The sequence below is a fragment of the Plecotus auritus genome, assembly GCF_963455305.1.
Source record: "Plecotus auritus genome assembly, chromosome: 9".
Lineage (NCBI taxonomy): Eukaryota > Metazoa > Chordata > Mammalia > Chiroptera > Vespertilionidae > Plecotus > Plecotus auritus.
In genome coordinates, this window is record NC_137783.1 from 3,061,142 (window position 1) to 3,083,693 (window position 22,552).

The 22,552-nt window shown below is 56.0% G+C and overlaps 1 long non-coding RNA gene across 1 annotated transcript; it reads right to left on the reverse strand.

The window, feature by feature from the left end:
* Window positions 1–256: 256 nt before the first annotated feature.
* Window positions 257–7,846, reverse strand: LOC308234408. The gene is made up of 3 exons (XR_013959053.1): window positions 7,059–7,846; window positions 5,699–5,821; window positions 257–2,080 (listed from the first exon to the last, which is right to left on the reverse strand). It is a non-coding gene; the product is annotated as an uncharacterized lncRNA (long non-coding RNA).
* Window positions 7,847–22,552: the final 14,706 nt, after the last annotated feature.

Here is a 22,552-nt window from a genome sequence, read left to right on the forward strand (position 1 = left end):
AAAGAATAACTCACTGCCATTGCCGCGTGCCGGCGAGAATGCGAGGCAGCGGCAGCCTTTCGCACGGATGGAAGGAATTCACGGGGCAGAGTCGCTGGGAAAACAGCTTGGCAGTTTCTCATAAAGTTAAACATTCACTGACCATGCGACTTCACATGACCCAACAGACTCTCTCTCATTCCTGTGGATTTGCCTGAGATTAAAAAAAAAAAAAAAAAAAAGGAAACTTACGTTTACACAAAAACATGTACACAAATATTCACAGTAGCTTTATTTTGTGACAGCTGAAATCTGAGAACTATACAAATACTGTTTCATAGGCATTTATTGTATTAACATGGCATGTTCTCCCAGATGACATAAAATGTGGTCCGTCCGTACAACGGCCAATCACTCAGCACTAAAAAAATAAAATAAAAAACGGTGGGGTGCCAGGAAGGAGCCATCTATTGATTCATTGAAAAGCTCGGATGAATCTCAAAGACATGTGCACAAGGACCTCCATGAGTACACTCGCAAATGTCCACGGAAGTCAGCGTCAGGCCCTGAGAGGCAGCTCCCGGCCCCAGCCTTGGCAGTGGTCGGCAAACTACGGCTCTTGAGCCACATGAATTTCTTTGGCCCCTTGAGTGTGGCTCTTCCACAAAATACCACAGCCTGGGCGAGTCTATTTTGAAGAAGTGGCGTTAGAAGAAGTTTAAGTTTAAAACATTTGGCTCTCCAAAGAAATGTCCATCGTTGTACTGTTGATATTTGGCTCTGTTGACGAATGAGCTTGCCGACCACTGGGCTAGACCTTCAAACAGGGTTGGCCACTCAAGGGGCAAACTGCTGGGTGGTCAGAAGAGGCCTGTGGGAAGGAGAAACACGAGGAGACAGCACTGTCATTGTGGACAGAGCACCGGAGAGGGAAATCGCCAGAGAGGAGGAGGATGGGGGATGGGGAGGTTGAGGGGGGCGGGAAGGGAGCAGCATGGCCAGACATGAAACAGAGGCTGTGGCCACAGACTTCACAAATGGCCACTGAGCTCTGGGTTGAAGAACAATTGAGACAGCACGTCTCCTTCACACCAAAGACAGCCAGGTGCGTGGGGCTGAGTGTTCGCATCTCTGGGAAACCGTCTATTGTCTTCGCTAGCAGAGAGGTGTGGACAAGGAGCCCGGAAGGCTGGTGACCCTTGAGCCCTGGCAAAGGTCAGAGCTATGCACCCACTGTTTAGTCTAGACCCATGGTCGGCAAACCGTGGCTCGCGAGCCACATGCGGCTCTTTGGCCCCTTGAGTGTTCTAAGGCCACTTCTTCAAAATAGACTCACCCAGGCCGAAAACCGACTTCTGCGCATGGGCCACGAAGTTTCAATCCCACTTTATGTGCGTGCCCGCACGTGGTATTTTGTGGAAGAGCCACACTCAAGGGGCCAAAGAGTCTCGTGTGGCTTGGGAGCCGCAGTTTGCCGACCACTGGTCTAGACAATGGTAGCTGAAGCAACTTCCCCACCAGACAGTCATGTAAGTCCTTCCTGATAAGATAGTCCATCTGTTACTGGAAATCGCCTGCCTGAGGGCTATAGGTGGATCCCAAATTGAATAAAAGGATGGCAAGGCCGGAGCCCAAGCGAAGTCCTTCCTCTTGACCTGGGCTCCCACCTGGTCCCCCAATATTTCCAAATTATTATTTCTTGTCTCGTCTCTTTCATTTGCATGCGGCCCCTCTTCCAGAGTCCGAACCCTGAACCACGTGGGACCTGGGACCATCACAGCATCCCCCCAAATTTACATGTTGAAATCTCACCCCAACGTGATGGTGTGAGGAGGAGGGGCTTCGGGAGAGAGGGTGGTAAGTGTCCTTATAAAAGAGGACCCCAAGCCCTGCCCCTCCCGCCTGTGAGGACGCAGGGAGAAGACACCCTCGGAGACCAGGGAGCGCCTCTCATCAGACCCCGAATCTCCGCTCCCTGGACCTCGGACTCCCAGGCTCCAGGACTGTGAGAAGGATTCCGTTGTTTCCGAGCCGCCCAGTCTACGGTCTTTTTATTGCAGCAGCCCAGCCGGTGGAAGACGGCAGGCACACCGATTCTCTCCTGCGAGAGATCAAAGAAGATACGTGAGGATTCAAAGCAGGTGCGATAAGGCCTTGGGAGGAGATAAACAACTTGGAAGATCTGAGAGGAACAGAAACAGTGAAGAATTCAAATCACACTGCAAACCACCAAAACGTGTGTTCGGAATCGGAGCAGGAGCCAAAGAAAGGCAAAAAAATATAGCCCTCCAGGCGCCCGAGCCGCCTCCCAGGATTCGGAGCCAGGAGTTGGTGGTGGTAATTACAGACTGTGGACTGGCCTGTACGAAAGAAAGAATGCGTGTGGCCCGAGAGCAACCTGGAGGCAGAGAGAAAGGAGGAGAAAGGAGGGGCATCGGGTGTAATCCCTGCTTAATGGCTTTCCCTTTGAGAGCATTCCCCCTGCAAGGGGTGCTGGCCAGACAGGCCTTGGGAATTCAGGAGGAGATCCCATAAAGGAAGGAGGCACAGAGAAGGGAGCCCCACCCCACCGCCCCTTCTCCCTGTCTGTGCCCGGACCTGTGACTCAATAACCCTGCCTGCTGATGGTCGGCCAGCCCTGAGCAGCACGGGCAGGGGATGGACCCCAGGCAGGGGGTGGGCGTGACCGGACCACAGGGGAGCTGGCCCGAGACGAACAGGGGTGTCAGTAGCCGCCACTCCGCCACTCCGCGGGGAAGCAGGGTTGGAGCCCGAGTTACCAAGTTGGAGGACCTTGGCCATCACCCAGGTTTCCACTGAAACCCCAGAAGGGCCCCCGTGTGCGTGAAGTCCATGTCCCCAGCCCAGGGCTTCTCTGACAGGCTCCTCACCCGTCACAGTGCCAAGTAACACCACAGCCAGGGCTCAGACCAGGCTGTTGGATTCCAACACGGGGCCTGGATCCCCCCCAGAGCACAGACCTGGCTTGGGCCTACCTCCTAGTACTACGTCCCTCCCCAGCAACGCCCTATGCTTTCCTGCCTCTGTCTTTTTACTTCTGCTGTTCCCTCTGCAAAATGCCACCCCACCAAGTCTGTTGATGGGTAATCCTCCTTCTAAACAACCCTCACAGGCCACATCCCCTCCCACAGAAGTCTCTGCCCCCCACCGCCCCCCCCCCAGCGCCCCTCTCCCTCTCTGTGCCAGGCCTGCCTTTCCACCCCGCCCACCTGCCCTCCCTGAGGGGGCTTGGCCTTCCCCACCAGGGCCTGAACCTGACTCTGCAAGTTCACCACGTGACCAGGGTCGAGCACCTTGGGCTCCCCATCTGTAACACAGCGGCACCAATGGTCACTGGGAAGGGCTCCCAGGAGGGTGTGTGACGTGTACCGCGTGGCCCAGACGCTCAGTGAGCCCGCTTCCCTCTCCCTCAGCTGCCGGGTGAGCGGGACACCTCCCGCACCTGGTTCATTGTATGGGACACACGCTGGGGACTCACCTCATTCCCCGTGTGTCTCCTGCTCAGCACAAAACACAGGAGGGCCTCCTGTCAAACTGACCTAATGGGGGAGCACAGAGCAAACTCTTCCATCGCTTCTGTTTCTTCATAGTATACATTTTAAAAATACATATATATATATATATATATATATATATATATATATTATTGATTTCAGAGAGGAAGGGAGAGGGAGAGAGGAAGGAAACACCAATGATGAGAGAGAATCATTCATTGGCTGCCTCCTGCACGCCCCACACTGGGGATCAAACCCGAAACCCAGGCTTGTGCCCTGACCCAGAATTGAACTGTGACTGCCTGGTTCATAGGTTGACGCTCAACCACGGAGCCACGCCGGCTGGGCCATAGCATACATTTATAATGCAAGAAGAATTATTCAGAGTTATTAACTTTTAGGAACAGTCTTCACAAAGAACTTCTAAACCTTTAGTAGGGGCTGTGCTTACACAAATATTTACTGGGTTTAATGATTTCAGTGTACATAGTAAATAACACTTCCAGGCACAGTTCCTATTCTTGCTCAGAACACACTGAATGTCATGTTCCCTGTTCTCCTCTTAGCTACTGAGAACACAACTCCAGCGCTAGTGGCATCAGAAGCAAGTGGAGGAAGGAGGAGTGCTGGGGTTCTTGTTCCGGCATTAAGAAGGGTTCAGCCATCTGGAGAAAGGCTGTGTGTAACTTAAGTAAGAGTCCAGAGACGAAAGATAATTTTGAAAGGCATTGGGGGTCAGAGGAGCCTAGCTAAAGGAGCTAAGTTCTCCTGGTCTCAGGACCCCTTGCTTTTTATTAACACAATTTGTCCTGAGGCAAGGTGGAGCTATACACATCCAAGGGTAGGGTTTCCTACAGAAGCATTGTCAGATTAGGGAATTGCCTTCGGCTGTTCAGGTGTTTGGCCAGTAGGAGGCAATAACATGTAGATCAAGATGCCCTGAGCTGTCTAGCAGTAAACAATCATCCTTTTCAGTTTTGGAGGAAGTTCCTATTAGCCATCCCAACAGGCGATAACATATGTGACTCAGCCCTTGTTGAGTCCCCAAGTTCCATCAACCTTTTGATGAAACTCTTGCAATTATGATGTGCTGGAACTGGCCTCCGGCAGAGGAGAGCCTGCCCCAGGCCCTCAGTTACGTTGACCAGCCAATCAACTCACCCAGCCTTGTTTCCCGTCTATAAAATGGGGCTACGAAGAGCCTCATAGCATCGCCCTTGTAGCGACGCTGTACAATTCCGTTAGAAACTGTATCCAGAAGAGCTGGCGGGCACGTAAGAGAGACAACGTTAACAGTACCCATTGGCACCCAGCATTGTCGCAGTTCACCAAAACAGCCCTGACGCCCGGGGGATCTAGTCACGAGGGAGACCCGGAGTTTATATGGTCCCCAGTGTTTATTAAGAGGAAGGATCACCGTTGTTTGGGAAAGAAACTCCCACGTCTGTGCTCGGGGGACTGCACGGGGATGCACCCAGGGGACCCGCGATTTCCGAGTGAATGGGGGGTGCTCGGCCCTGGGGATGCTTCTCGCAGCGACACCTGATGAAGGTGGAGGCCTGGGACTGGGCTGTCACTCAGGCAAGGGCTCCACGCAGCCGGCTTCCTGCTCCTGGCCAGGCCTCCTGGGCCTGCGATTTCTCAGCCTCGGAGAACGGCTTCATTATCTACAGAGCCCCCACGTGGCGCAAAGGTGGGGGGGGGGGTGCGTTCTTCAGGTGTCAGCCTCGCCTGCTCAAAGGGCAGCGAATCCAAGAGCCACGGTTTCCCGTAACCGCCGCATCTGACAAGCTCGAAAGAGATGCATCGTTCCTGGAACAGGGCGGTTCACCAAGAGAACAATCCCAGCGAAGTGAATCATTAAGCCACAATTTACGGCAATTAGAACAGTCCCCATTTGTCTAATACTGGAATACTTAGCAAATATGGATTGGGCATCTATTCCAGGCCTAACCATATCATTATTGACAAAAGCATATATTCAACACGAGAGCAGAAAATGACGGCGGCGTACAAGGAGCCAAGGAGCAGTTCTGGATCCTCACGGTCAAAAACGTCCTGCCTGGGCCACCGCAGGACCAGCGAGGCCGCCCTCTGCCGCTCCAGGGCTTAGGGAACAGGTCCTTGTCCACCGGGGGGGCGGGGAGGGGGGGAGTAAGAGGGGGGCTGAGAAGGTACCCCAGGGGTGGAAGCCCATCTTTTACCAAAGGACGGTGAGGCCCGGTCGGCGAGGCCGGCAGTCCCTGCAGGAGAGAACCGCTTTGCAGAAGGAAGGTGAAGAACGCTCGTCCTGGGAAAGTGGAGGTCTCGGCATCGAGCCCACGGCCCTGCAAGGAGCGAGTCTGCGCTGAGAATTCTGCTGAAGTCGAATATCGTGAACACGCACCCGCCTGTCTGGAACCTTCTGTGGGACCTGCCCCACCGTCCAGGCCGTCATCCTCGCTCTGGGACAGGGACGGTGGCTGCCTCACAGCCCCTCTCCCCGTGCTCTGCCGTGGGAACATTCCGGGTTGCGAAGCCGACGTCCTCACGGCCCCACTGAGTGAGCACAGCGGCAGTTCCCCGGGCCCTCGGCACGAGGCGGGCCCCTGAGGGTGCTGGAGGCCCTACCTGACCTCCCCCACCCACTTCTTTTTTTTTTTAATATATTTTATTGATTTTTTACAGAGAGGAAGGGAGAGGGAGAGAGAGTTAGAAACATTGATGAGAGAGAAACATCAATCAGCGGCCTCCTGCACACCCCCTACTGGGGATGTGCCCGCAACCAAGGTACATGCCCTTGACCGGAATCGAACCTGGGACCCTTGAGTCCGCAGGCCGACGCTCTATCCACTGAGCCACACCGGTTAGGGCCCCCACCCACTTCTTATCGCCCCCAGACCCACTCGGTCCTTGAGGCTCCCTGCTGGACCGGCCACCCCCTCTCACTTTGCCTGCCGGCTTCTCATCCTTCCAGCCCCCGAGTCACGTCCCTAGAGAATCCGGGTCCCTCCCTGGTTCTCCCACCAGGAACCCGCCTCACTGACTATTGTCCGCCTGCTCTGCCCAATGGATGTGGACGATCACAGCCCCGTGGGGGGCCCCGGGCGGACTCACACGGATGCTCAGGGTGTTGGCGGAACGGACACATTAAGGACAAGAGACAGCCCGGCCCGCGTGGCTCAGGGGTTGAGCGTCGACCTGTGAACCAGGAGGTCACGGTTCGATTCCCAGTCAGGGCACATGCCCGGATTGTGGGATCCATCCCCAGTGGGGGGGGGCGTGCAGGAGGCAGCCGATCCATGATTCTCTCTCATCATTGATGTTTCTATCTCTCCCTTCCTCTCCTTTTCTCTCTGACATCAATAAAAAAAATATTTTTTAAAAAAAGAATAGCTTTAAGCATCTGCCTCCCCTTCTCTACACGCCATCCCCAAGCTGCTCCAGGGACCCGTAACCCCCAGCGCCACACTCCAGGCCCAGCCCCGAGAACCTGGAAAGCCCCCCCGCCCCCCGGGATCTCAGGGGGAGGGGGAGACTCGCTCTCTCACCAGGAAAAAATATATCTAAACAGAAAATACCAACCGAGCTTTGTTCCCACACCAAACGCGGCCCGCTGGGAAATCACGCCCGGATGATTTATGGAGCGCAGGTCCTTAGCTGCCGCGCACTTGGCAGTGCCGGCAAAGACAACAATAACGTGTAATTGATTCCACTCGGATCCGGGCAAGTCTATAAGAAACTTTGTTTATACATAATTTGGTTGGGCACGTCTCCCAGATGGCGCTGAAATGCTGCATTTTTTAAGATGTTGCGTTTGGGCCAGGAGGATCATAAATGAGGAAGCCACTGTGTCTTCTGTATCGTCACAGTCATCTCCTGCTAATCACAGTGACAGTCGCTGGGCGATCTACATTCCACGTGAGCGTGACTCTGGACGTGTTTAAAGCTCCCGTTATTCAAGGGCCCAACGTCCCAGGAAGCGCTCCTGAGCCCAGGGCCCCCACCTGCGCACGGAGGGCGATTTCACAGACGACAGCCTGTCGTGAACACACAAGCTTCTATGCTCACGGGGGTCAGCAGAGCAAGCATACACGCCGCCACCGGTTCTCGGGTTCTCGGGTGCCCGCTCACCTGCCGGCGAGGTGGGAGCTGGGCCGGCAGATGAACACTGTCGGCAGCACGTCCCGCTCCCCCGACGTGGCGCGTGCACCTCGTGAAAGATGAACCGGCGTCTCCCTAGTGCTGCGTCAGACAGACAAGCCGGACCGACCATCCCGCAGCCCAGAGGGTGGGCGCGTGATGACGCGACGTCAAATAGAAGGTCCCGCTCCGGCAACGTCTCTGGGTAAAATGGCAATGAATACGCACCTACCAACAACGGGATCTAAAACGCAAAGGAAACGAACAAGCGGAACAGAAACAGACTCAGATACGGAGACTGTTGTGACGGGTGCCAGAGGGGAGGGCTGGGGCTGGGTGAGAAGGGGGAGGGAGGAGGAAGTACGAATCGGCAGTTACAGAAACGTCACGGGTGTAACACGCGGCACAGGGAACACAGTCCATGATGTCCTAAAGCTGTGCGTGGTGCCGGGGGTGCGGGACTTATGGGGTGGGCGCTTAGTGAGTCATGTGTGCCTGCTCACCAGGGTGCACACCTGGAACGCATAGAATCCGTGTGTCAGCTGTAACTGGAAGATAAACATGTTTTAAAGACTAAAACAGAAGAAGAAGAAAGGAATGCCTCTGGGGCCGAGGGCACACTCGGGAGCTGGCAGGCGGCCAGGCGCGGAGCTGGCAGCCACACGCCCACGTGACCCCCTCCGGGCGACAGGCCTGCCGCTGAGACCGAGCACAGAGCGAGCTGTCGCTTCCAAGCCCGATGGAAAATTACCCCGGGAGGTGCAGCCCCAGGCCTGGGCTTGTGACGAGCTGCTTCTCCCCGAGGCCGCCCGCCGCACACCTGCTCCAGGCGAGGGGCCCCGCACGAGGGTATCAGGGCCCCTCAGGTACCCGCCGGAGCCCAAGGGAGGAGACTTGCAGGAAGGGACCAAGCGGGTGGCTCTCAGACCCGTGTGCGCCCAAGCCACCTGCAGGGCCTGTTCGTTGGGACGGTAGCTGCACCCAGCGACTGCTTGGGGGTCAGAGGCAGGGCCGGAGAATTTGCAGTTCTAGCAAGTGGCCTAGCACGTGATCAATCCACAGTGTTGGGGCGGATTGTGGAGTCTCAGCTAAATCTGGACGAAGCCGATGGAGACCGAGGTCAGCGAGACCGAGCCTTCATGTTGGAAACAGCCCGGTTTGACAGACACCAAAGGGAACCGGACTCTTGAGAGGAGAGTGGGGTCTCTCCATGGCGCCCGGCCTGCAGGGGCTCCGTGGGCAGGGAGGCGCCTGGATGGCGGTGACCAGGCAAATGCAAGCGGGGCTGAGGCAGCCCTGGACAAGCAGAGAGGTGGGGCAGGCGCAGAGAGGGAGCCGCAAGCCCCCACCCAGCCTCGGCCCAAGGGGAGCCAGGAGCCCTTCGGGGGTGGGGCGGTCTCCCCTCCCATGGCAGCCCCTTGACAAGCCGGCCGTCCAGCCTCGTTGAACCTCGGCCTTGTCATCTATGACGTATGTGGTACTTGGATTGACAGAGGTTGACTGAGTACCTACTACGTGCAGCCACTGTGCTGCGTGCCACAGACACACAGCAGCATAGGTTTAAAAGATAGATAAGTGGTAGGTAAGTAGATAATAGATAGATGACAGGTAGCTAGATAGATGATTGATAGATAGATAGATAGATGATAGATAGATAGATGATAGATAGATGATAGGTAGGTAGATAGATAGATAGATAGATAGATAGATAGATAGATAGATAATAGACATAGTTAGATGGTAGATAAATAGAACACATGTCACACTCTGGGAATGGCTGGCCAAAGAGTGTATACATTTAAGTGTATTTCCTTCTTCCACCAACTTTATAATTTAATAAAAAAAATCACCTCTGATTGATAGGACCTGTTCTTTATATACCAAAGCGATAGGCATTACTACTTTAAGTAAAAAATGACTTGGAGCCCTGACCAGTTTCTCAGTGGTTAGAGCGTCGGCCCACAGACCGGAGGCTCTTGGGTTCTATTCCGTCTGGTCAAGATCACGTACCTGGGTTGCAGATTCGGTCCCTGTCCCTGGTCAGGGCACGTGCAGGAGGCAACCAATCGATGTGTCTCTCTCACATCCTTGTTTCTCTCTCTCTCTCTGTTTCCCCCAACTCCCTCCCTCCCACTCTCTCTAGACATCAATGGAAAAAGTATTCTCAGGTGAGGATTAAAAATAAATACCTCGGAAATGTGCCACCTGGAAGCCACTGTCCCCTAAGCCCTTCAAGCCCTCTTCCCTTGGGGACAGCCTGACATTGCCCGCCGAGCAGCGTCTTTGTCTCCAGCCAGAAGAGAGCGTTCCACGTCCTCCAAAATCAGAAGGGTGTTTTCCCAGCCATGATTTTTATGGCGCCTCTTTATGGTCTCATTTGCTTGTGTGAAGCGAAGGCGCTGAAGTGGAAACCACTAAGGAACAGGGCGGCTGGAAACCGGGCTCCGGGGCGGAAAGTTCCCATTCATCTAACCGGGAGAGAAGTGGGTGTTTGTTTGCATAGCTAATTATTGGGAAAGGAGAGGTTTATTTGTCTAAGTTAACATTCCTTAACCAAGTGAACAATTAGCATCCATCTCTTTAATTACACCTTGGGGGATGGCAGCGGGCACCAGCCACATGCACGGGGCCAGTTACCCGGTTCCCGTTCGCCTTATACGCGAACAGAGATGGGCTGGGAATGTCCGGACCCCAGGCCAGCCCCCTCCGTGTGCTCCCATGGTGTCACCTGATGCACAGACGTCACAATAATTGTTGAATGAGCGAGTGGGCAAGTGATGAGCGAATAAGTGGCAATTTAGCAAATGCTTGTGAGCCCTCCACTGTGGCACCACAGGGCACGTGGACTAATTTTCATTAAATATATTTTTATTGATTTCATATTTTTGTATTGATGTCAGAGAGGAAGGGAGAGGGAGCGATAGAAACATCAATGATGAGAGAGAAGCATTGAACGCCTGCCTCCTGCACGCCCCCTACTGGAGATCGAGCCCACAACCCGGGCATGTGCCCTGACTGGGAATCGAACCCTGACCTCCAGGTTCATAGGTACAGGCTCAACCACTGAGCCTCTCGGGCTGGGCGCAGGTGGACTGATATTTGACCTTGAAATCCAACCGCTAATGGGCCACGTAGAAACGACTGGAAGCTGAGCGGAGAAGAGGCGCTCCTGCTACGGTTACGGTTAATTTCCAAGCACATCACCTGGAGGCTCCATTCATTCGCTCGCCTATTATTGCCAGAAACAAATGACCTATAGCTTAAATGCCCAACAATCGAGAAATGGTCGGGGAAATAACAGAATTGCAATGTACCACGTTGCTATTTAAAATGATGCTAATGCAGCGCTCATCATAACATGGGGATTCCTTATGATCGGACATTAGCAGGAAACTAGAGTCTGCACCACCTCACGGTGCAGGAAGGCCATTACGGCGGATGCGCTTTTTAAAAATCAGAGAACTCTAACCGAGCGCCAGGAGAAGGGAGCAAGGACGGCGACGCGTTTAGGAGGCTGCTTCTGCTTCTGCGTCCGGCACTGGCCAGACTTCCTTAGTGAGCATTTATTACGTTTATTATATAAAGAAATCATAACCCTTTCTTCTTAGAAGACGAGGGGATCTGTGGCCAGCCCTGTGCCCACAGGCCAGCTGAGACTTGCTGTTCTTGGTTCTCCTGAAGAGGGGGATCTGGTGACCTCTAGGGGCCCACAGGGCTTTCCCCCAACGGGAGGGTGTGGGGTCTGAGCTGCAGGGGAGTCCCAGGCCCCGCCCCACGGCGGCCACCCCTCCTGGGTGATGGGTGACTGAGGGCCGCGTGAGTTCCCAGATAAGCGGGTGGTGGGGACTGGAGCCAGAGCTCGGACGTCTGCCATTGCTGCTCATTTCAGACCTGGAGGCCTTGCTGCCTCCCACGTGACACGTCCCAGGTGTTTCAGAATCAAGGACTACTTTGCATGAGGTCATCTAAGAAACAGGTGTCATCTCATTAACATGCAGCTCTGGGTGGGGCTCCTGGGACCCAGTGGCCAGGCCGTGAGGGTGAGGACAGCCTCTGGACACCCCGGGGCCCAGGGGCAAGGAGGGAGCTGGGCAGGGGGTCAGGGGTGCTGGGCCTGGAGCAGAGCCAGGGTGGTCACGGGAAGGGGCCGTTCTGAGCTCCCACGAGGACCACTCCCCGTCCACCACAGGGAGGATCCACTCCGGGAACCTGGTAACCGCCCGGAACTGTGTGTGGGCATGTGACTAGGAGGCTTTTCAAGGCCCCGTTGGAAGTCCCGGAATAGCCACAATCCGCCGGGTGTGTGGTTATTGCTGCTATGTGCCCCGCACCTCGACAGCCCCTCCTGGGTGTCTGCCGAGGGAAGCCCTCACACACCCACATGCCTCCTGTAATGTGTAACTTTAAAGAAACACCTTGAAGGTTGTACGGAACAGCGTCTAAAACATTGCTGTCAGGGGGACAACATCCCTTTTTAAGTTGCTTAGTGAGACGTTCGTCACCGGCGTTCACACGGACGAGAATTTTTTCGGTGCCACCTAGTACTGGAGGCAATGCAGTCATCTCCTCCGGCACTCCCCTGCACACGCGCTGGGGTTTGCCGGGACTTCTGACATCCATCACCTACACTTGGGTCCCGCACCCTCTCTCCCTAAAAGCCCGCCCATCGCGAACACTCAGCTCCAAGGCCACCTCCTCCCATGCCCCAGGGGCACCAGGTGCCGTGTCCTCAGAACATCTTGGTTCTCCATCTTCCTCTCTGACCCTCTGGCTCTCCTGGCTCCCTGTCCCCCCGCCCTCCCCTCTCCCCCCCCCCCCCCCACACACACACAGCGCCACCCCCTGCTGGCATACAGAGCGGGGCCATGGCATGCGAGCCTTTTGGAAGAGGAAATGAAGGAACAGCCAGTGTCAGGAAACAGAGAGTGAGACCTCCAGGATGGACATAAAAGGCAGGAGGGAGAGGGCGGGAGATCATTCCAGAAGGGTAGGAGGGGCCTGGACCATGCAATGCGGAGACACTGGCACAGGCCTCCATCTGCAGGGAACAGGGAGCCATGGGGGCGGGGCGGTTCCTAGCAGAGGAGTGAGGGGATCAGAGATTGGATCTCGGCAGGTCTTGCCATAGGTTCCCCTGGAAAAGACACCCCTCCCCCATCCCGTTTGGGGCCCCTCCTCATTTGGTCTCTTCTCTCCCTATTCAGGAAGACTCCTTGCTACCTGGGACAGGGCGTCTCTGTCCCACACGCTCATCAGCTCATCTTCCTGCTCGTCTGTCATCAGCATCTTGCAGGCAGGTGTGCCTGACCGCCTGCCCCGTCCGCACCTGCACAGTCCCTCCCTCCACCTGATGTCCAACCTGCCTCGTTTCAAGAGACTCAGGACCACTCGATGGTGTAAAGAGATCGGGTGGATGTGTGGATACATGAGTAAATGAAGGAACCAGTGAAGGCCTAAGGCAGTGGTTGGCAAACTCATTAGACAACAGAGCCAAATATCAACAGTACAACGATTGACATTTCTTTGGAGAGTCAAATTTTTTAAACTTAAACTTCTTCTAACACCACTTCTTCAACATGGACTCGCCCAGGCCGTGGTATTTTGTGGAAGAGCCACACTCAAGGGGCCAAAGAGCCGCATGTGGCTTGCGAGCCGCAGTTTGCCGACCACTGGCCTAAGGGAATGCCGGCTTCCATCGCCCCAGAGGTGCCAGAGCTGGCCACGCACCTGGGAAGGGCAGGGCATTAACGTTGACTGAGAGGGAGGTCCCTGGTGCCACCTGGGCCTGCCTCCCACGCTAAGGTCCCGGCAGTCTCCCTGTCCCCTTGAGACCCTCTCCATCCTCCTTGTCCCATTCCCAGCGGACAGACCTTCCCTAAGACTAGCTTATGGGAGAGCATGACAGCCTTGCCACGTCCACGGTCCTCTGAAAGATGGGAACCCTCGTTGCTCAGGCAGATTACACCAGGGTCTGGCCCGGCCGGCGTGGCTCAGTTGAGCGTCAACCTATGAACCAGGAGGTCAGGGTTCGATTCCCGGTCAGGGCACATGCCTGGGTTGTGGGCTCCATCCCCAGTGTGGGGCGTGCAGGAGGCAGCCGATCCATGATTCTCTCATCCATGATGTTACTATCTCTCTCTCTCCCTCTCCCTTCTGCTCTGACATCAATAAAAATATTTTTTTAAACACACACAAACAGGGTCTGCAGAGATGCACAGTTCTCTCCCAGCTAAGCACCCACACCTCAGGGCGACTCCAGACCCAACCCCTGGGTGGTTTGGTTCTGCCCCACCCCCCGGGTGAGAAAGCATTTTTTCAAAAATTCCACCTGCATCCAAATTTATCGGAGAAACTGGGCTGAGAGGGAGCTCGGCGTGTTGGAAGGATAAGTAGGTGCTGGGTCTGCAGATTACACGCATTTTACAACAGCCCGTCCTCCGGGGTCTTTCTTCGTGACATGGAAGCCCCCGTGTGGGAAGCGGTCACGACTGTGCCTGCAGCGTCCCGGAGGGTAACAGGCCGCGGGCTCGCTCGCCGTCACGGGATTCGGGCTGTTGAGATACAACATTTCAGAATCAGATGTTTTATGGGAAATCACGGCAATTCTGAAAATGGGACTGAACTTTGCCTAAATGGATGAAAAGCGGAACAGCTTGTGAACATGCATAATGGAAAGCAACGTTTATGAGGCAGGAGATGTCTACAAATATCCACAGAACTGGAACCGAGCTGTGTCAGAATCTGTGTGCTGTGCATTACACTCGGAAAGACGCGCCCCCCCCCCCACCACCTCCCCGGCATGTATCCACGGCCCACGTGGCGGGTGGCACTGGCCCATTCACAGATGGTGAGAGCATGTGACGAGACGGTCCAAGGGGTTGGGGACAGATGGGCTGCCCCGCGCAGCCTCGCAGGTGGCGCACGGAACAACTGCGTGGCCCCTTCACAGAGAAGGACACCAAAGGCACAGCCGGGGTTGCGAGGCGTCAGGCAGTGGTTTTCAGCCGGTGTGCCGTGGCACCCCGGGGGTGCTGTGGGAAGTGGCCAGGAGCCCTGGCCTCTTTTCCCGTTGATTTTCAAATAAAAAATGACAGCAGCCAACACCATAATAGCTGCCCATGTGAATGAATCGAAATTGTCCCCCCCCCTTTTTTTTTTGTCAGATGGGCAAAAAATGTATTTTCAGTTGGGCCAGAGAATTTCAGCATTAGCTTGTGTGTGCTGTGAGATGAAAACGGCTGGGAGTCCCGGGATAAGGAGTGATTCATAAGCCCTCAGCTGGGGGGAGAAGCAGACCCGCCAGGGTGCCCTCAAAGGACGCAGCGAGAAGGGAAGCCGTGATCAGCCCTCAGCTCCCTAACCCACATCCACTGCTGCTGGGGTGCGGACGGGGGCAGCCCCTCTGGACACAGCGTGGGGGTTCCTCAAAAAATGAAAAGTAGCAACTCCACTTGGGGGCATTTATCCAAAGACAATGAAAACACTAACTTGAAAAGATATACGCACCCCCATGTTCACAGCAGCATCGTTTGCCATAACCAAGACATCGAAACAACCCATGTCCATTGACAGAGGAATGGATAAAGAAACATCAATGATCAGAAAAAAACATCAATGATGAGAAAGAATCATTGAGCGGCTGCCTCCTGCACGCCCCTCACTGGGAATCAAGCTTGCAACCCGGGCGTGTGCCCTTGACTGGAATCGAACCCGGGCCAGTTCAGTCCGCAGGCCGAAGATCTATCCACTGAGCCAAACCAGCCAGGGCCCAAGTCCTCCCTTTTTCACATTTTTTCCATTCACTTTTTCACTCATATAGGGGCCTTCCTATCTAATAAAAGAGTAATATGCAAATTGGCTGTCACTCCAACACATAAGATGGCTGCCCCCATGTGGACACAAGATGGCCACCACAAGATGGCCAGCAAGGGAGGGCAGTTGCGGGGGACCCAGGCCTGCAGGGAAGAGCAGTTGGGGGGGGTGGGACCAGGCCTGCAGGGGAGGGCAGTTAGGGGCAATCAGGCTGGCAGGGGAGCAGTTAGGCATCAATCAGGCTGGCAGGGGAGTGGTTAGGGGGTGATCAGGCTGGCAGGCAGAAGCAATTAGGGGCAATCAGGAAGGCAGGCAGGCGAGCAGTTCGGAGCCAGCAGTCCTGGATTGTGAGAAAGATGTCTGACTGCCCGTTTAGGCCTGAGGGCAGTCGGACATCCCTTGAGGGGTCCCAGATTGGAGAGGGTGCAGGCTGGGCCGAGGGACACACACCCCCATGCACAAATTTCGTGCACCAGGCCTCTAGTATAATACAAAAATAAATTCTAATTCATGTAAACACGAAGACAAGTATGAAGGCTAAATTAAAATGTCTGTAATTCCCTCACCCAGAGCTAATCATTATTTAACTTTTTATGTATTTCCTTGCAGTCTTTTTAAATGTGTACTTACACTATTTCTCCAAAATTGGTTTCGTTCTGTACATATTTGTGCTGTAACAGCTCTCACTTAACAAGCCTGCATGTTGTCCTATTTCATCAAGTGGCCTCCTAAGCGTGGTTTGCAATGGTGCAGTCATCCATCATGGACACAACGGATAGAACACGTTTCTTCAATTAATTACTGTTGCCAGCCACTCCGCCGTCCCCTATTTTTTACTATTTCAAATGATAATTGTTAGGAACACTCTTACGGATAAAACGTTGTGCACTTCTCCAATTATCCCTTTTAGGAAAGTGACCCCAACCCACTCCCTATATGCTCAATTCCCCTTCCTTCCTTCCTTCCTTCCTTCCTTCCTTCCTTCCTTCCTTCCTTCCTTCTTCTCTCGTTCCTCCTCTCCATCTCAGTGGACAACCCTCCCTCTTTTTTGTGTGTTAATCCTCACCCGAGGATATTTTTTCCATTGATTTATGTTAGAGAGAGTGGAGGAGAGGGGAAGAGACAGAGAGAGAAACATTGATGTGAGAGAAACACGTCGATCAGTTGCCTCCTGCATGTGCCCTGACCAGGGCCTGTGATCAAGCCTGCAACCCAGGTCCGTGCCCTTGACTGGGAATCGAAAACCAAGACCCTTCCGTCAGGAGGCCGACGCTCTAACCACTGAGTCAAGCCAGCCAGGGCTCTCCCTCTTTACTTCACTGAGAAAACAGAGGCTATCAGACAAGAACACTCTGCTCTTTCCTTGACGGACCCAGCGGTCCTCTGGACAGCCTGACCTCTGCCACCACGGAACTCCCAGAGGTGCCGCCTTCAGCCGACAGGGCTCCTGAGGGGAGGAAGGCCTGGTTCCCACTGGTCTCTGTAGCCGCAGCCCCTGCCCTGCACAGCTGGACACACGGCCGGCGCCACGCGAATATGTGCTGATCCATCAGGACTACGGGGGATGGTACCAGACACGCCCTCCCCTGCTCTGGTAGGATCAAAGGTCCTTGCAGACTCCACCCCAGGCCTTGACCACTGACAAGCCACCTGTAAAGCATCAGCTGGACAGACGGAGCGCTTTCCCCTTGAAAGATGGAGAGAAGAGTGAGCATCCGGAAGCAACTGGATGATTTACAGAGACGTTAACGGGGGCCAAGGCCTCCCCAGCTACACTTGGCCATGTTGGCATCTGGTTCACCTCCTCGGCCTCCCTCCCTTCTCGGGATCTGCAACCCACAAGCGTGTAAGTATTGCAGTAGCATGTACCCGGGGCGTCGGGGCGTCGGCCGTGGTGATAACAGTGTCCGTCGAAGGAGCTTAAGGGTGCGTCACAGTGAAAGATGGACTGGAGACGGGACGCGGCGAGTGTCAATTCCAGGGCTGGGATCTGGGATCCCAGGCGCAAAGGCAGCCTTGGGGGCCGGAGGAAGGAGGGGCTGTCCCTGGGCCCCAGGCCTCCCCCTGAGCTGCCTGCTGCTCCCTGCACCTGTGCTTTGGGCTCAGGGTTGAGCTGTGACTGGGCCCCAACTGGGCCTCTTCCCATCCCCGCGGGCAGCTTCTGGACTTGGCTCGGGATGTGAAAACAGCTGGATGGGGCCAGAGCCCCTAAGAGGGGCAGGAGGAGAGGGGTCCTCGGTGGGAACCGGGGGAAGGGGTTGGAGTGGATGGAAATGAGGACCTCAGAGCAAGGTCATCCTGAAGGTCGGCATGATTCGTGCCAGGCCTCCGGGGGGAGACTTTCGAGGACACCCCAGAGCATGCCCACAGCTGCATGGCTTTGCCGGGGACAACAGGACTCACACTGATTGGACCCTTGCTCAGTGGCACGCACGGCGCTGAGCATTTTAAATGGACTGTCTCATTTACCCCCCTAATAACCACACAGTCAGCATGTCCCACCATCTCCACGTTCCCATGGGGGAAACCGAGGCACCAAGAGGTCAAGGACACGTGTGGGGAGGCTGGGCAGAACCACGGAAGTCAAGCAAGAGCTGCCCCCTGGGCTGGGTAGCCATGGAAACATGGCAGAGACCTGTCAGCAGCTGCAGTCACCCCCCGTGGGCAGATGGTCAGGAGAGGGAACTGAAATACCATCCGGGGGCCACGCCTCCGCATTAATCAGAGGGTTTCCTGGTACTCCAGTTGGGGCCGCAGAGGAACGGGGACGATGGACCGCTGTCCCACCTCAAGTCGGCACTGGGTGCATGCAGGGAGCGGCTGCTGCCAGGGGCGCGGGCTCCTCCCCCAGAGTCCACGCCCGCAAGCTCCACGGGACCTCGCCAGATGCAGGGGCATCCCGATCTGGTGGGTCATAGACATCCACGTCCTCAGAGCAAAGGAGAGGCAGTCCCTCAGTCGAATCTTCAACCTGCTCCGCCTGCAGAACCGATAATAAACGACAGATTCATTGTCTTTATTATTGATTTCCCAGAGGAAGGAGAGGGGGAGAGAGAAATATCAATGATGAGAGAGAATCGTTGATCAGCTGCCGCCTGCACACCCCCCACTGGGGACGGTGGGGACCGAGCCCACAACCCGGGCGTGTGCCCTGACCGGGAATCAAACCATGACCTCCTGGTTCATAGGTCAACACTCAACCACCGAGCCCCGCCGGCCGGGCTGACAGACTTAGTTGTCAACGATCCCTCAGTAGAACTCGCCACGAAAAAGGCCAAGAGCCCGCCCGGGAGGAACTGGGGAAAATCCACTCCGACTTTCCAGCCCTGGGATGCACCACGTGATCGAGGCCCGTGCTTCGTTCCACTCTCAGCCCCTGTTCGTGGGGTCCCACGGGTGCCAGGCACTGCGCTGGGCCCTGCAGCCATCCCATCAGCCCCCGAGGGGCTCACAGTGTCCGGGGGATAAAGGTCAGCGCAGGCGGCAAGACGCCCCGTGACGGATGGCCGGCAGCTCTGCAGGAGCGGGCGGAGGGCTGCTGTCTTGGTCTGGGCTCGCCCAGATGTCAACCTGGAGACAGACCAGGATGGCCAGCAGCTACTGGGCCGCGCGGGGCATGCTGGGAGGAGGCTGAAGAACACCAGCCACCCTGTGGGGGGGGGAGCTTTGTCCTGCTGGACAGTGGGAGCCCGTGGCCGGCTGCCTCCCAGCGCCCCACCTGAGGACGCCCACCGTCCAGGCAGCGGCCAGCCTACGCCCCGGGCTTTTATTCCCTGGCCTGATAGTCACACAGGCGACAGTCCACTCCATTGCCAAGAAGACTCTTGGCGGGGGGCGGGAGGTGGGGGGTGTGTGGAGCTATGCTGGCCTTGGGACGCTGGCCAGTGTGCCCAGGACACTCAGTGTCCACCCAAGGCTCACACTGCTCCCAGTGACTATTTTTAATGCAAGAATTTTAATATCAGGTGCTTTTAATAAATATATTTCTTTATTGATTTCAGAGAGGAAGGGAGAAGGAGAGAGAGAGATAGAAACGTCAATGATGAAAGAATCATTGATCGGCTGCCTCCTGCATGCCCCCTACTGGGGATCGAGCCCGCAACCCAGCATGTGCCCTTGGCCAGAATGGAACCTGGGACCCCTTCAGTCCACAGGCTGACGCTCTATCCACTGAGCCAAGCCGGCTAGGACATGAGGTGCTTTTAAAATATATATATATATGGTTTTATTGATTTCTTAGAAAGAGGAAGGGAGAGGGAGATGGAAACATCAATTAAAGAGAAACATCCATTGGCTGCCTCTTGCATGCCCCACACAGGGGATCGAGCCCGCAACCCAGCATGTGCCCTGACTGGGAATCGAACTGTGACCTCCCGGTTCATGGGGTGACGCTCAACCACTGAGCAACACTGGCCGGGCCTGGTGCGTATTTTTAAGAGTTCTGTCTTGCCTCTCAACGTAGACTAGCAACCTGTCCAAGGATAAAGGCACTCCTACACCTGCAGGCCCCCAGCCACACAGTATTGCCGCCGCTTAACCACCCCTGTCCCCGTGCAGGCAGGGGGGTCACATGCGTTACTTCCCCCACAGACCCTGTGCCACGTGACCATCAGCTCCGTCTCCCCTGGAAGGAAACAGACTGGAGTCAGGGCCTCTCCGGGGCTGAGGGTGTTGCACCCAGCACACCCCTGGGGGCGCCCTTCGCACAGCCTTCCACACGCATGTAGAAGCCTGGGCAGCACGTGAGGGGCCCTTGGGAGGAAGGTGAGACCACCCCCAAGGCTTCCAGGGCCAGGAAGTGACAGCGAGGGACCCTCCCCGTCTGCCCCAAAGTTCAGCCCCAGGTCCCCACCGCTCCCCTCCGCACCCGGGGAAGCGCCGCTCAGATGCTGACAGCCAGGCAGGGCTCCCAGAGGGAACCCACCGTAGGCTCCCGTCCCTCAGGGGCCGTGAGTACCAGCCTCATGGCTTAAAGGGTTTGCGCACACACCCAAGAAGAGGCCAGGCCAGCCGGCCGGTGAGTCACAAGGGCCCCTCGGGAGGCAGGAGGAGGACTGAGGGGTGGGGGCAGGAAAAGCAGGGCTGGCAGAGGTGAGTGGTGTAGGAGGAAATGAGGGACATGCAGACTAAGGAACCCACAGGGTCCCCGAGAACCAGGAGATCTGCTCACAGGGGGCTCTTTGTCCACCCCCTGTGCACACACCTCCCTCAGGGCACCCCAGGACATGCACTGAGGTCAGCAGCTTTGCACCCCCTGTGCACACACCTCCCTCAGGGCACCCCAGGACCAGCGCTGAGGTCAGCAGCTTTGCACCCCCCGTGCACATGTCTCCCTCACGGCACCCCAGGACCAACGCTGAGGTCAGCAGCTTTGCACCCCCAGTGCACATGTCTCCCTCACGGCACCCCAGGACCAACGCTGAGGTCAGCAGCTTTGCACCCCCAGTGCACATGTCTCCCTCACGGCACCCCAGGACCAGCGCTGAGGTCAGCAGCTTTGCACCCCCAGTGCACATGTCTCCCTCAGGGCACCCCAGGACCAGCGCTGAGGTCAGCAGCTTTGCACCCCCAGTGCACATGTCTCCCTCAGGGCACCCCAGGAACAGCGCTGAGGTCAGCAGCTTTGCACCCCCGTGCACATGTCTCCCTCAGGGCACCCCAGGACCAGCGCTGAGGTCAGCTGCTTAATGGCCCTAGTGCACACACCTCACTCAGGGCCACCCCGGGCCAGCGCTGAGGTCAGCCACTTCCTGCCACACTGCTGCTGCTGAGGACAGTCCGGGGCCCCTGGGAGGCATTCAGACCAACACAATTTCCTTCTCCTTTTAGCCGCAGTAAACTACCCGGCGACCTGCTTCCCGCCCCTCTCAGCTGGGAGCACCGCCGTAAAGTGGACCCCAGCCACCCAGGCTCTGCCCAGCAGAAACGCGGAGACAGCGTGTGCCCCGGGCGTGGCCAGGGAGGCACCCCAGCGCACGGGCCGAGCTGTCCGTGTGAAAGAGGCCTTCCGAGGCTGCTCAAAGGGCCCCTCAAACCACCCAGTCCTCACGGCTGAGCCGCCCCCTCCCACCTGCTCCTGGGTTCCAGGATGCCACACCCTCGGTTCCTCCCAGCTCAGGAGCCACCCCGGTGCTCTGAACCTCACGCCCCCGGGTACTGCCAGGGCTGGGCTCCGGTATACCCACCCTCTCTCCCATCAGCCTGCACACCCGGGCTTGCATCCATGTCTGCGCGCCCTGCCTTGCACCTCTGACCTCACTCCAAACACATCCCAGGTTGCCCAGTAAGATGGCTCATGTCCGGGTCACATCTGAGCTCCAGGTGGCCGCTCAAAGGGTCCCTCCTCCTCCTCATCCCAGCTTCTCAGCATCTTCCCAGGGGCCACTCCTTCCTCCCAACACGCCCTCTTCACCACCTGCTAGGACTTCACTCTGTCCGGGGTTCCCTCCTGATCTTTGGGGTGCTCCTTCCCAGCTCCCTCGGCTGGCTCCTCCCCTCTGTCTGATCCTAATATCCTCCAGGGCCTGCTCTGGGCTCCTTCCTTTCTCAGGGTTCTGATGTTCCTGCACCTGCCCCCTCTCCTCCCAGTCTGTCTTCTGCCTCTCCAGGGGCCCATCATGACTCAGCCTCCCCGGCTGGGGCTGGCCTCCCCGTGGGCAGGTGACTTCACACGGGCCCCGGGAACACGCTCCACCTGGGATTCTCCGGCTCCCCAGGCCACACATATAATCACCTGCATCGCTCCAGGAAAGGCTAATTGTCTGATCGTCTGTTCTTCCCTCTCCCCCCTGAGGACTACCCTCGCCGTGACCTCTGCTCAAGCCTCAACCCCCAGTTCAGGGTCCTGCAGTATGCAGCCCCAGAATACAAATGGCATTCTGTGGGAAGATTGTTCTTTTCTGTAATAATTTTCATTCACCGTGGACTGTGAATGATTTATAACCCGATTTTCCCCATCGGTCACAAAATATGAATTTCCAGTTCATTTTAAAGATTGATTTTTTAAACTTAAACTGGCTCCTAACAACGCTAGAGTGATATTTAAAGTAATCCTTCAGTTCGTTTCTACTTGAATAACAGAGGTTCACAGACCTACTCAAGATTTAAGACTCTCCTTTACTCAA